Raw genomic sequence first — 14078 nt, 5'->3', positions numbered from 1 at the left:
CCGGGATCGAACCCGGGCCGCCGCGGTGGGAAGCCAGCGACTAACCGCTTGAGCTAAGGCGCGGCCCCAGCACGACAATAGATACGAATGAATAAATGAACTTCTCACGTTGGTTTTATTTAATAGTTGCTACATGTTTCGGTCCACATATGGGACCATCTTCAGGCAGTCTCAGTAAATACGTCTCAGGTTACTGAGCTGACCTAATGTGGATTCATATTGATGTCGCTCATTACTATCATATAATACGTGCAGCTGTCGCGAAGTTGCAAGAATTTTTCTACTTTTAAACTCGTCCAGAAATTAAAATTATTTAAAATTATCTTTCCGTTCTAGAACATAATTTATTACAAAGTTTCTGTCATAGATACAAAGAAACTAAAGAACTACTGTTGAAACCTCGAAGACTTTTCTATCAGACTATATGGCATCAAGTTCCAGAGATATTACTCCTCATATTTTCGAAGATCTGCACAAGAATCTTTCTAAGGTATCCTTGGAATGTGGCAAAACTACACGGTGTCACAATCCCCAGCTAATCTAATGTTCATTTTCACCAACATGAGAAATTCAAATTCCTCAAAGACTTTTTATGTTCTCCTTTAAAAGCTTTAATTTACTGTCACGTCAGTTATTAATTTGCCTTCTTTATCTCTTCACTTTCTTTAAAAGCATGACCTCACTTGAATCTCTTTTCTGCAACTTTGCTAAACTTAGTTTTACTTTTTCAATATTTCTTTTCAAACTCAGAAGTTAGAGAGATTTGTTTCAGAGCTCTCCTAGTCCTCGTAATGAAGAAAGGCGCTGTAACTTATATTTCTTTTTTCACATAAATTACTTTTAATTCATGACAATTCCTTTCTAAAGCCGGACACGATATTTCACTTCATTCGGACGAAAAGTGAGAAACATATCATGAAAAAAGTCCTAATTTGTTTTCTTCAAAAACTACAATATTTGGTAAAATTACAGTGGCTATCATAAATAAATTAATCAGTTTTGAGTTTACATTCATCTATTCCATATTAATTATTTAGTCTTTTCTTTTTGTCGATTATTTCACATCACTATCAGTAGCTACAAACCGAAATTAATGGCCGTGGGTATTCGTTGCGCTGACCACGCGACACCCTCTATCTGCTAAAGTTGGCACTAACTTCATTGACAAGCGGCGGTCGCTCCGTCGGTATAGTTCGCTTGCGGACTAAAGTCATAAAGGTTTTATCAGTGGCTACAATATATAGCGCTGAATTGTTATTGATAGATGAACTGAAAAGAGTCTGCAAACAGTCAGTTGTTACTACTCGAGCTGCTGTCCTGAAATTTGCCTGAGAAACTGAGGAAAACTGCGAAACCCTTAACAGGATAGCCAATGTCTCGGCCAACATTCGAACTGAACATTTTCCGAATATGATTCTAGAGCCTTACCGATAAGTCTATCCTCACAGCTGCCTAAATTAATGTTCTGCTTTCGACATTATGTGACAGCCTTCCTACATGTAATAAGAAACAGCTACATCAATAGGACCATTCAGCCCTTCGCCCCTGGCATAAAGGGATCCCTACATAAAAGATAAACTATTCCTGTAACAGTCCGCGATAGCCCATACGGTTATGAGACGTCGAGGCTCCCACATTTTATAAGACAATAGGCTCACATATGGCCGTAATATCGTCAGTCTCCCGCGCCGGCCGCTCTCTACTCCCTGAAAGATTCATAACACTCATGTCTCTTAGAGGTTGAGTCGACCACAGGGTCATAGTGAGGCTGGAAAGATTAGGACAATAAAAAAATCCAATGATATCATTGGGAACCGAAGCCGCCATCTTCCGGATTGTAACACAGTGCCTCAACCAACCAGTTTACGGCATACTCCTGGGCCCCAAATATATTTCAATTTAATTAAAATTATTATAATAAGCAAGTTACAATTCGGAAATTCTTTTAAAATGAATTATGCATTTATTATAATTTACCTTTCATCGATGTTCGTCTCAGTTATTTGGATGGCAGGAAATCTGATTTTCTAAAATACTTACCCATTTACTTACTCATGGAGCTGAGCCCTTCTGGAGGAGCCGCCAATTCTGCAGCTACTCAAGAACTTCCCAACATTTTATGGAACCCGGAAGTTCATTACCATGTTCACAAGAGCCCTCCACTGGTCCCTACCCTGAGCCAGATCTATCCAGTACATACCATACCATCTTATCTCTCTAAGATCCATTCTAATATTGTCCACTCACCTACGTCTTGGTCTTCCCTGTGGTCTCTTTCCATCTGGCTTTCCCAACAATATCCTACATGCATTCCTCCTCTCCCCCTTTCATGCTACATGCCCTGTCCATCTCATTCGCCTTGACTTGATCATTCTAATTATACTTGGAGAAGAGTACAAGTTATGAAGCTCCTCATTATGCAGTTTTCTCCAACCTCCTGTCACTTCATCTCTCTTCAGTCCAAATATTCTCAGCACCCTGTTCTCAAACACCCTCAGTCCATGTTTCATTAAATATTTGCATATTGGCAAATAGAACCAAGTCGCTACACAGAAGCGTCCGTCCGTTTAGCAAGTGGTTCTCTGGGTTATGACACTGTTTAGTCTTGTAGGTGGGTAGCAACATTTGAAAGACATATGCTGATTCTGTACCTCCGTCTTGAAGCGTTGGTACCCATCAACATAACTGAAAAGTGTCACAACTCAGATAGATTACAATCTGAAATCAGAGTCGTGAAAACCTCAAACACATCTCGCCAGTTATTTAATTGTCAGACCCCGTATCTCATAAGCCACACGAAGCGGAAACATTCGCATGTTGAACATCCTGCAAAGGGCAAGAGAAAGGTTAAAGTTCATCCACTTCACGGTGCAAAGAATAGAATAACCTTTCAAAAAACACTGACAGTAATACGACATTCTTTGACTGAACAACTTTCCTTCACGAATGGTACCATATTATATGTTTAAGGCAGACCGATTTCGGGGGGCGTAAGCAGTTTATGACAACATTGTCACGTATATGTGTGACTATAGAAGGGGTTTGGATTAATGACTCGGGACCGCTTACAAGTCGTACTACAAACAATTATAATCCTATCGCTATTTCCGCAATTTACAGTTCACTGTTACATATATACTAACGCGGTGGTCTGGATTCGAGCCCCCAGAACTTCGCTAAATAACCTTAGCATTTCTCTTCTTAGTTTTCCTCATTAGATAATAAATTATCTCTAATGCTTGTAACCTATTATTTCGAATAATGACGGGACAGGGTTTGATTATTGCACCTACAATTTTTTAATTGTTCTTTTAAAGTAATATTTCCACGTAATCGCTTAGCAATTATTAATTAAAAAAGAAAAATGTTTATGAATTTAGAGTAATAACACGCGATGACTAAATCCTTCGTGTTTTTCTAATGCATTTTCTGGATTATTTTGTTGTTAATGATGGCATGAAACACGGTTATGCATGCAACACTTACCATTTGTTCTCCAAATTGCCTGATGACTCCGATACATGGGCCAGTCTGTAAAAGTTAAACCAGACAGTTATAATGTGCCTGAGAAGGACCAAGTTAACATATGTATAACTGTCTTCTCTCACACGCATATGATTATTGTATTTCGAGACAGGAACAGAAGGTAACGTGGAATTGGACTGTTATGACTTCGAAATTTCAACACAAAAAAAAAGGACCGAACAGTCATTTCTAGTTCTGTTAATTAGGGCTAGTAATTATACTTCAATCCCGGCTACGTATTTAATCAAACATTCTAAAATAGGGACTGTAAAAATGAGATATTTATTCTCATAGTATCTCCACATCACCATGAATTTAACAAAATAAACTACACGTTCCCAAAAAGGTAAAGGTAAAAGTAAAGGTATCCCTTTAATAGATCGTGGAGGCCCATAGGGCTGTGAGACGTCGAGGCGCCCACATTTTCTAGACATTCGGCTCACAGATGGTGGTAAGTTTGTCAGCCTTTCGCGCCGACCGCCCTTTACACCCAGGAAGATTCCTGGTACTCATTTCTGTTAGAGGCTGAGTCGACCCCAGGGTCATAGAGCGGATGGAGGGATTAGGTCAAATGAAAAAAACAATCAACATCATCGGGATTCGAACCCGCGACCTTCCGGCTCGTAGAATAGTGCCTCAACCAGCTAAGCAACCGCGTGCCCCAACTTCAAGTTCCCTTCATTCTGAAATGTATTTATTATTACCTTCCTGTCTTCCATTTTCCCTCTGTTCTTGGTCATTCAAGTTAGGACTGCTTAGGTTAGGGGGCGCATAGGAAAACTGTGAATCCGCCTGCTCCTTAGGTCAGAGCTTGGTCAGTTTGGGTCACGTTACGTTACGTTACGTTGTGATATGACACTACGCCGTATACCCGAATTAGAAAATTTAAAAAAATCGATGTTTTTGAAATTTTTTGCCTATTCTCCTTATTTAAAAAAAATTAATGTAAGCTTACGTCATAAGCATGTTCTCTGTGTAGCCAGCCCCAGCCAATCTATTTTTGAACAGCTAAACAAAACTTTATGAAACTTGGTATGTATATCATTGTACCTAAACCTATCTGAACGGCTTACTTCATAAATCCCTCCCATCAGTATGTTTATATGTGTATCCCCTTATTTTTACTAGGCAACGGCGGGCTAAAAAGTTCCCACGTCAACGAATACACAAACAACGTTAGAAGAAAAGTTGTACGCGTCTTTTTATATACGGTCCATGTCATATAAATGGAAAGTAGGTGATTAGTTCTTCCCAGAACTTCTTGTTTTATATCACAGTTACTTAAACTCCAAGCAGCTTCTCATTTATAAATTTTTCCAAAACGGATTTTAATGCACTTATAACTTTTTATGGTAAAAATACACACAATTGTATTATTAGTGTTTTCTCTTAGTGCAAAAATAAATTTTGATTGTTTAGTAAAAGCAACTGTAGTTGACGCTTACTTTCAGAAAGGAAATGTTTCTAAAATTCCTAGGAAGCGTTGCATTAATTGGTCTTGCGGGACACAACAGCTGCCACAGACGAGTAAGGTAAAGTTGTTCCCGTGCTTAACTAACTAAGCACCACGCCATGAAGGCGTATGGGGGAGTGGATGTATAGATCCAAACTTCCTTGACCTGGCCGTAGCTGGAGGTGACTGCTCAGCTTAACGACCGGGCCGCTTTACCCTCATGGAAAGAGCCCCTTGTACCCTTTAGATAGGAGGTTGGGTGAACCCCAGGGCCAGTCTGGAAGACTTGGAGAAGATAATATTTTTGATCCTACCGGAGTTCGAACTCCGACCTCTCAGTCGTCCAACCCGAAGCCAGTGGCCATACCGAATACGCTACCCCGGCTCTGTCAAGAAAAAAAAATCGTTTTTCGTAATGCTGTTAGATTTATGTTATGGACTGTAAAGCCCATTTATTGTTTTTCTATTTCTCTCTAAATTAAAAACGTGAATGTTTAGCTCATAAACCCAACATCATTCCCTGTCCCAGAGGTAGATTCATTTGGAAATGTTTTGTTGTCAATTATATCCGATATTCGTTTTTGTCGCTCCAATGAAAATTTATAATTGTGGGGAGCGGCCTACAATAATAATTTATTAGTCTAATTAATGGGTAAATCCTTCAGTTTGGGTCAATGTATTGATGGTAGTGCAGCTCTCCGCAAATTAAAAATAGCTGTTTATTTTAAATATGGAGAAGGCAAGGGATGATTGCTTTAAAGTAGACAATATTACTTAATGCTGGTAATTAAACGGTGCACATTAATTTAATTAATTTTTAATTCGCTTAGTGGGGGGGGGGTTGAGTCCAACTGGGTCCACTCGGCACGGCGCCCAGTGATTGGCCTATTGTAGCCTGCCCTGGGTGATTATGATGACACAGAATTTGGAGGAATGAAGATTGGCATGGGAAAAAGAAGTCCTCGGAGAAAACCCGCCCCAGTGCCACTTTGTCCACCACAAATCCCCTTTGACCAGACGCGCAATTGAACACGGTGCGCCGCGGTGGGAAGCCAGCAACTAACCGCTTGAGCTATGGCGCGGCCAACGGTGTACGTTAGTAACTAACATAGACTGAGGGTGTTGAGGAGAATATTTGGACCAAAGAGAGATGAAGTGACAGGAGGTTGGAGAAAACTGCACAATGAGCTTCATAACTTGTACTCTTCTCCAAGTATAATTAGAATGATCAAGTCAAGGAGGATGAGATGGACAGGGCATGTAGCATGAAAGGGGGAGAGGAGGAATGCATGTAGGAAATTGGTGGGAAAGCCAGAAAGAAAGAGACCACTGTGAAGACGAAGGAGTAGGTGGGTGGACAATATTAAAATGGATCTTAGAGAGATAGGATGGGGTGGTATGGATTGGATTGATCTGGCTCAGGATAGGGGCTAGTGGAGGGCTCTTTTGAACACGGTAATGAATCTTCGGGTTCTACAAAATGCTTGGAAATTCTTGAGTATCCGCAGAATTGGCGGCTTCTCAAGAAGGGCTCAGTTCCATAAGTAAGTAAGTATATACAGGCCGGTCACGGTATCCGAGCGGTCTAAGGCATGCACTGTCTTCGCTCGCTCGGAAGCCGGGATCGTGGGTTCGGATCTGTTTCCTGTGAGGTACGGACTGAATTCTTATATATTATTCTTATACACTGCCGGTCACGGTAGCCGAGCGGTCTAAGGCATGCACTGTCTTCGCTCGCTCGGAAGCCGGGATCGTCGGTTCGAATCCAACTCAAGGCATTGATATTTGTTTACGTTTATTCTGTTTATGTTAGGTAGCGGCCTTGCGACGGGTCGATCCCCCATCCAAGGAGTTCTACCGACTGTCTTAGACCAAGAATAAATAAAATTAACTTACCTCGACACCGTAAAGGTGCTATAGGAGCACATCATGAAAGAAAGAAAATATATATATATATATATAGATTTGTATGAGAAAGAAAAGAGCATAATTCAGCTGTATTAGAATGGCAGGCAACTCTTCCCCCGGTACCATTCTAAATTTCTTGGCTGATGAATTTCTCATAGTAGCCCAAGATTCACTTAAAAATCCGTGATCATTTTCTAGGTGTCCCCAAATTTACACATCAATGCCACAGGTTGTATCGCTACATTCTTACAGAATACGAAGCGCCGATGGAACCATGTCGCGGTTGAGACCTCAGAGCTAGCGAATTCTAATAGCCGTCTCCTGTGTGTGCGTGCGTGTACCAGTGTGTGATGGCGTTTGCATGATTTTCAGCCTGAGTTACAAGTAATCGCGTTACACAAGCAGCCGCTCCACTGCGCCACGGTTCCGCTCTGGCGAACTCTGTCTCCCAATCACAGAGCTCATCACAGAAAGTCCATTCTACCGGAAACTCATACTCACACACAAGAACTGCTCCAACTCCAATGTTAACCCTTTGCTACTGTGCTGCTTTTAATTCCATATAACCTTTCTTTCATTCTAACTAGGAAATCTGCCTGGAGCTGTCTGTGCATAATGCACACTTATGGGGAGGAATAGAAAAAAATTACCAATGGCAGAATATACTTGTCCTTCACCTTGTGTCATAGTAAGAACAGAATACAATCTATGTTCTCTCCCATATCTCAGCAACAACATAATATGTTTCGGATTTACCTCCGTATCCTAGCAACATCAGAAGATATTTCGGGATTTCCTCCGTATCTTAGCAACATCAGAAGATAGTTCGGGCCACTGACATATTATCTTCATAGTATGCATCCTGTTAGGGCCGCGCCATAGCTCAAGCGGTTAGTCGCTGGCTCCCCACTGCGGCGGCCCGGGTTCGATCCCAGGGCTGGTCAATTGAGATTTGTGGTGGACAAAGTGGCGCTGGGGTAGGTTTTCTCCGAGTACATCGGTTTCCCCTGTCAATCTTCATTCCACCAATTGTTCCACAATCACCCTCACCTATCATCGGCTGGTACAATAGGTCAGAAGTGGCCGCAGTACAAGGGACTTGGTCCCAACCCCACTAGCAATAAAAAAATGCATCCTGTTCTGTGTCATATATGGGACATATGATATATACAGTAAGGACAGTCTACACAACAATATTTCTGAAAGAACAACAAAATAGACACTAATGCATCAACATTTTGTTTTTATTTGTTGTCCATGCTACATGCTTCGACCTCTATTTTGGGTCATCATCAGGCGCATGATGAATACTAGGATCAGTTAACTGAATTGTGTCTTAATTACAATATGGATCCATATTATGTTCTTACTAGTTTTTTGCCTGATGATGATCCAAAATTTGGGTCGAAACATGCAACGTGAACAATATATAAAAACGAAATATTGACCCATTAGTGCCTATTTTGTTGTTCTTTCAGAAATATCGTTGTGTAGACTGTCCTTACTATATATATCATATAACCTATCCACTGACATTGCCGAGGTCAAAAATGGTGGAGTTATACCTCCACTCCTCTAAATGTCCTCATGGCATAATGCTTAATTAAGTAAGCACAGGGACAATTTCACCTTATTACTATCACTCGGATGTAGCGTGAACAATGAATTGGCAAATTTTATGGAAACCGTAGAGCCCTAATTGAGGTACTATCATAGCATTCCCTTGGTTGGACCTAGAATAACCACGCAATAGGACAGCCGGTGTCACGACAGGGATTCGATTCAAGCACTTCTTGATTAGAAGCATAACTGCTAAACTCACTTACCAGGTGCAGTGCTTATAAGAACGTGCAGATTAAGTGTTTTTTTTTTAATTNGTCCAAATGGATCCATTCGGCAAGGCGGCTACTGATTGACCTATTGTAGCCTGCCCCGGGTGATTATAAATGGTGGAATGAAGATTGGCAGGGGAAACCTAAGTACTCGGAGCAAACCTGCCCCAGCACCACTTTGTCCACCACAAATACCACTTGACCAGACCCGGGTTTCAACCCGGGCTGCCGCGTTGGGAAGCCAGGGACTAACCGCTTGAGCTATGGAGCGTCTTTATCAGTCCTGTTACTCAACTGTCAGACGCGGTACGTCTATCACATCTTCCAGTCCCTCTAGTCTCCTGAGTTCCAGAAGAGTGAAGTTTTAATGCAATGTCAGAAACTCGATGCATTAGTTCCTACATCTGTCACTGACATGTCAAAGGGCGCCCAAAAGTGTTTATGGTAAGCTCAAGGAGACGCATCTTAGTATAAATTCTCTTTCAAATTTTGCCTGTAGTCCTAGAATTTATTTATCGGGAAATTTGAATCGAGGAATAACAGTTCTGATATGGATTCGAGAGGTCCTCGTTTCAATTCTCGGCCTTGAGTCCGACTAGTATTTTTGATCAGTCGCTCCAGATAAGCTTCCGCTTGAATACTTTACAATCAGGCTACGACCACTTCCTTACATATCCGTTCTAATTCATCATTCGCTATCATCCAATCATTCGAAGATTATAATGCAATGCAGTTAAATATATTACGAATATATAAATATAATTTTATTTTCTTACAGACGGGTTGCCAAAAGGATAATTTGTTGTTGAACTGTTAAGATTATAAAAGGGCAAGAAAAGTAAAATTACCTCTATAACAGGCCGTGGAGGCCCATAGGGGTGTGAGACATCGAGGCTCCCACATTTTCTAGACAATCGGTACAAAGATGGCGGTGCAGTTGTCGGCCTCACCTTCACCCCCAGGAAGATTCCTGGTACTCATTCATGTTACAGGCTGAGTCGACACCAGGGTCATAGTGCGGCTGGAAGGATTAAATCAACTGAAAAATCAATGACTTCATCGGGAATCGAACCCGCGACCTTCCGACTTGTAGCATAGTACCTCCGTTATAGGAGGATATTGTCTTGATTTCTTTTAAGGCAAAACATTGGTATCTACATGGAAAGACTGAGGGAAATACTAACTCCTCAGCCACTGGAGATATGATCATATATATATTTTCACGTGTTTAGTGAGCAGACATGTTTTTTGAATTGGTAAATTGGTTTGCCGAATACTTATGAATCGTGATTGGAAGTACTAACAGTGTTATTGCTAATTAACACACTTTACAATTCACTGAAACTCAAACACTAGGTCTTCTTCGTTCTCTCTCTTCACCAGTCTTTACTTGGTAACGGCTCGCAACATCTTCGATTCTATAGCGTTAGTGTCCATGGCCGAAACTCCTGGCCATTGAATATTAGGCGTGTCTGGCGACCAATGGCTCACACTTGCTGTCACGGCCTAGCACTCAGTTCAGACTCAGAACTAATCCTAGATCCTACAGGACAGATGTGAACCAAAATTAAATTCGTGCAACAGCTAATAGTAGTTTCCAAGAAGCACCAGGACGGAGATACAGCATGTCCTAAATCAAGACTCATTTATATTGCCAAGTATTTAAGGGCATAACCACTACTGACACCAAATGTCACGTGTCCGGGGTTCCGTGACTAATAGTAACAGGTACTTGATTGGATGATTGGATTTATTAACACCTTAGCAATCAACTCGCGCTTACAATCAATACAGCGCTATCGCTGATTTACACAATGTACATTTCACCGTTACACACGCACTAAGATTCTCAGTTTCACGAGTCGTATCCTCGTAACGGAATTAGAAGTCTCAAATTAAAAAAAAACATACAAACTCCGTAGCTTGTAAACCGCTAACGAACTATACAGACCGAGCAACCGCCGCTTGTCGGCGAAGTTAGTGTCAACTTTAGCGGATAGAGGGTGTCACGTGGTCAGCGCAACGAATCCCCACTGCCGTTAATCTCAGTTTTCTAGACCGGAGCCGCTATTTCTCAATTCAAGTAGCTCCTCAATTATCCTCACGAGGCTGGCTGGACCCGGTTCCAGACCCAGTAATTGTCAGGCAATCTGGTAGAGACGGGAATCGAACCCGGGACCTGTGATTCTGTAGCCAGGAACTCTGACCACTAGACCACAGAGGCGATCTTAATTAAAACTTACTCTGACTAAATCTTCTGATGACATACCAAGTCTTCACAGGCTAAATTACAATCTTCTTATTCTACTAACTTCCTGCGGTTCTCCTACTGACAACTCCGTTGTACTTCTTCAGTTCTCAGTCTGGTACTCTTTATACTCCTTGCACGCTTCTGTACTCCTACAGCTGCTAGGTCCAGAATTCGACTCTCTTTTACAGACTCAGGTTGGACCTCACGGAAAACACATGTCACGTGTCACGTGTCAGAACGCGTGGTTATTGGCCTGTTACCCAGCACTGGGCATGTTGCAGACCACATAGAAAACACTAATTCTGTTATCAGAATGCGCGTTCATTGGCCCGTTGCCTAGCACTGGGTCGATACGTCACAAAATATATATACATATATATAACACAAAGGAAGCATACAAGGCGTTGTCACATAAAGAGAAATCAGAACTTTCTCCTGTGAAAGCGTCATGGCCCACACTTGTGGACTGCTAGGCACATTTTTCATTGCGTTATCCCCCCCCCCTTCACTCTCCTCCGCACGGGTGGCGCTGATGATGGCATGTAATAAACACCGCAAACGGATGCAATCCTGTCTTCTAAGCACGCCTCGTCACAAGATGCTGCCTCACTTGCGCATGCGAGAGAATGTTTGTGTTCTCGCTCGTGGAATGAAATTTGCTTCCAACTGCATTCACAACCTGGTCTGGACTCTGTCAATACGAACCTGTGACGAATCATCTAGGTATTCAAGGAACAAAATTTATCGTACAAGGTCTTCCAGGCTAATAATTGCACAGGTGAGTAAAAATTACGTATATTCCTGTGATAATTAATTAATTAAGCACAATGCCATGAAGATATATTGAGGAATGGAGGCATAGCCGCATGATGGCCTTGCGGTTGAGTTAGTCTCTAATAGAAATGAGTACTACGAATCTTTCTGGGGGTAAAGTGCGGCTGGCGCGTAAGGCTGACAACCTCACCACCATCTGTGAGCCGACTGTCTAGAAAATGTGAGCGCCTCTGTCTCCGCGGCCTGTTACAGGGGTAGCTTCCCCTTTCTTTTAGCAGGATAACATCATGAAGAGAAACGTGTAGATCAGAGAGGACGTTGACGAAAAGAGAAGAAGGAAGGCGAAGATGGTTAGGAGGAATGGGAGAGGTAATGCCGCAGGTTTTACGATGCCCTCAGGAAACACTTCGACTTTACTATCCTACAGTGTACGTGTAGGCCAGCGCAGAAAGGACACATTCATTCGAGAATTTTTTATCGCTCTGTCTTTTATCTAAAAACATATATACGATGCTATAATGTTACCTGTTGTTTTAGATGGATGCGAAACCTGGTTTCTTACAAGAAGAGCACAGATTAAGTGTGTCTGAATGCCGAAGAGAATGTTTAAAGAGAAGAGATGAAATTAAGAGAGATGTTGAAAATCGAAATATTATTTTTCTGGATATTATCCGTCGTCCTTTTTCTATTTTAAACATAATGTTTCGGACCGGAAATAGGGACGAGAGACGAGCTCTATCGTTTGGACCTTTATCTGAAGATTCCTGCAACAAGTGAACATCAAGACAAAGGAGCGGATTGCGAAACTCTGAGCTGCTTAAATAGAATGTATCTTTCCGATTTCAAGTATAGAACGTTTGGAAAATCTTTGTTAGACTGTAGCTGTCTTTCATTCAACAATCCAACAGTTTTACCACTGGGTTCAATTTTGCATTGATCTGAGACCGGCGTAGAAAATAAAATTTTCTGAACTAGGGAGGCCAGACAAGTCGACGGCGGTACTGACACCACCTTATCTCAGTTCGATGAATATGAATGAATATTAAGGTAGGATGAAGAGGGAGGAAAGAACCCGCTGAACAGGAAACGTAGTCTCTGAGGCTTTCGTGAAATACAAATTAACAATTGAATATTGAAGAATTTTAGAATCAGGACCTGTCACATTAAGCCATGCATAAAGCAGGTCTCACAGGTGTAGCCCAAGAGCATGTATATACAAAGACACATCCTTAAGGCGCGTATGCATGTAGGACAGGTATACAATACGGGTTAATACAATTTGTTTTAATACCAAACGGTGTATCTCGCCATAGCAGAAAATCGTTTCGATGTTTGTGAAGACCTGTCATTCATATCTGATAAAGCAACTTGACACAGGAAGGATACTAATTATTTCAAATATCAGACATATCTATCATTTTATTATTTATTCATATGTAGTTTAATTACACAGTCATTAATGCACATTATTTGGGGTCGAATAGTTAGATATCAGTAAATGTGGCAGGAGACGGTAATGTCTTCCATCCACCCACCCACCTATCTATCTATCTATCTATCTATTTATCTATCTATATATCTATGTATGTATTTATTTATCTATCTCTTTATCTATCTATCTGTCTATCTGTCTATCTGTCTATCTATCTATCCTACTGCCCTTGTGGACCTCGGCAGCTTTCTCACTTCCTTAATCCATACACAGTCGGCAGGACTCCTTTCACGAGGGATCAGCCAATGGCAAGACCTCGACCTACACACAGAAAAACATAAAGACAGAATAAACGCACAGACATTCATGCCTCGAGTGGGGTTCGAATCCAGTACTCCAGTGTTCGAGCAGGTGAAGTCAATTCATGCCTTAGACCGCTCGGCCACTGTGATCTGCCGGTAATAACTTAGTTCAAAGAAAGATAAAATAAAAGAAACAAAAAACAAAATCGAGAAAAGGTTGAGAAAGAGGAACAATGGAAAGTGAAAGCAGAGAGTTGAAGAAAATAAAATATACGAGAATTAAGGAAGTGAAGGAAGGAAAATAATATTGGAAGAAGAATAAACAAGAAACGTAAGAAGAAAGTGTAGAAACAAAAGAGAGAGTGAGAGACAGGAAACAAAAGTAAGCTCTTTACAATGAGCTTCATAACCAGGGCCCGGATTTTGATGACATGTCATCTTTGTTTCCTTGTATCCTATGCAATGCTCTTAAATATAGAAATCTCGGATATGAGCTGCTGGTTATAGAAATGTAAATGTTATAGGTATTTTTGTCATTTTTTGACATTTTTAGATTTAAGGTAATTTTTTTGGTAAATATTTGGACTTTTAAGGGTATTTC

The 14078-nt window shown here is 41.2% G+C and overlaps 1 long non-coding RNA gene across 1 annotated transcript in view; it reads right to left on the bottom strand.

Annotated features, from left to right (window-relative positions):
* Window positions 1–14078, bottom strand: part of LOC117282882 — a 470636-nt gene that overhangs the window by 285970 nt on the left and 170588 nt on the right. Inside the window, exon 3 of the long non-coding RNA XR_004513794.1 lies at window positions 3487–3531. This is a non-coding gene — a long non-coding RNA (uncharacterized LOC117282882). The remainder of the gene's footprint in view (window positions 1–3486; window positions 3532–14078) is intronic.

The sequence above is a fragment of the Cryptotermes secundus genome, unplaced genomic scaffold (assembly GCF_002891405.2).
Source record: "Cryptotermes secundus unplaced genomic scaffold, Csec_1.0 scaffold11, whole genome shotgun sequence".
NCBI lineage: Eukaryota > Metazoa > Arthropoda > Insecta > Blattodea > Kalotermitidae > Cryptotermes > Cryptotermes secundus.
This window is presented reverse-complemented; position numbering and strand designations above follow the sequence as displayed.